This window comes from Alligator sinensis, unplaced genomic scaffold (assembly GCF_000455745.1).
Source record: "Alligator sinensis unplaced genomic scaffold, ASM45574v1 scaffold159_2, whole genome shotgun sequence".
Taxonomy (NCBI): domain Eukaryota; kingdom Metazoa; phylum Chordata; order Crocodylia; family Alligatoridae; genus Alligator; species Alligator sinensis.
Genome location: NW_005841992.1, coordinates 1,727,637 through 1,729,128, shown reverse-complemented (window position 1 = coordinate 1,729,128; position 1,492 = coordinate 1,727,637).

Genomic DNA, 1,492 nt, shown 5'->3' with positions numbered 1-1,492 from the left:
CAAGACTCTGATCACAGGAGTCTGGCAGAGTCCCCCGGTGCTACAGAGGCATGGTGTCAGGAGACAGAGAAAGGATTCCCATCCATAATGTCAGTCCAAAAGAAATTACAGGCAGTTCTCAGATTTACCACACAATTGGTTCCTGAAAACCTTGTTTAAGCCAAAATGTTGTAACTGGGAACCAATTTTCTCATAAGAGACAATGTTATAAATGGGGGATTGGTTCCTGAACCAAGTCCCAATACCTTATTTTCACCAAAAAAACCCGCAGAATGTTGTACTTAATCAATTATAGATGAGTAATATAGCTACACTAATGTATTTATATTGTAAAGAGCAATCATATTGATTTGGAAGCACTTCTTTGGGGTGACTTTGCTGGACTTTTTGAAGGGTTCTTGGCTGGAGTCTTCTCGGGAGTCTTGGCTGCAGGTTTTTCTGGAGTCTTGTCCACTTTCCTAAAGAAAGCGTCCAAGGAAGTTTGGAGATGAGTGACGCAGTGAACTTGTTCGCTGGCATGGCGTCCCATCGGATCAAGCGTTGTAAAGTCGAAACTGACGTCATAAAGTTGAAATAGGGTGTCAATTTATAAACGTTGCAAGTGTGAAAAGTTGTAACTCAAAACGTTGTAAGTTCGAGGACTGCCTGTATTCAAGCTGGTATACTCAGTACAGTGGGTATGGGGAGTTGTTAGTTGGCAACCTGGCATGCACAAACTGTGCTTTGGACTAGGCAAGACTCTGCTCAGAGGTGTCCAGGAGAGTCCCCCACTGCCACGGAGGTAAGCCGTGTGGTGGCCCAAAAAGGATTTCCAGCCATAATCCCAGTCCAAAACCAGTTCCTTATTTGAGCCATTATACTTAATACAGTGGCTGAGGTGCTGTCATTTGGTACCTTGGCACAGCCAAACTGCACTTTGGGCTGGGCAAGTCCTTGGCCAGCGTCCCCTGGTGCCACAGAGACATGGTGTGGGGTGGCCCAAAAAGGATTTCCAATCATAATCTCAGCCCAAAAGCCAGTTCCTTATTCAAACCATTATACTTAGCACAGTGGGCATGGAGGGCTGCCAGTTAGCAGCCTGGCACAAACAACCTGCGCTCTGGCACACCCCTTAGCCACAGGTGCAGAGCACGGGTTGAGACGCCCAGGACGAAGGCAGGATTTCAGCTGATGAACCCCCGCGGGCAGCTGAGGGTTGGGTTGGGTTGGGCCGGGCCGGGCTGGGCCGGGCCGTGCCAGGGTGGGTGCGGGCTGCCTCCCCCCGGGCACATCCGCTGGGCGACCGGCACGTGGCTGCCGCAACTAGTTCACGGGCAGCTCCGCCCCCCTGGCGTCACTGAGGCCGTGGCCAGGGGCGGGGCGGGGCTCGAGGCCCACGTGATGTCTCCGCGCGCAGAATCCTGGCCAGTGCGGGGGTCGGCTCCGATTGGCCAGGCAGCCCGACGCTCCCCCTCCTCCTCCTCTCCTGCAGCGGGGCTGAGCGCCGAGCTGC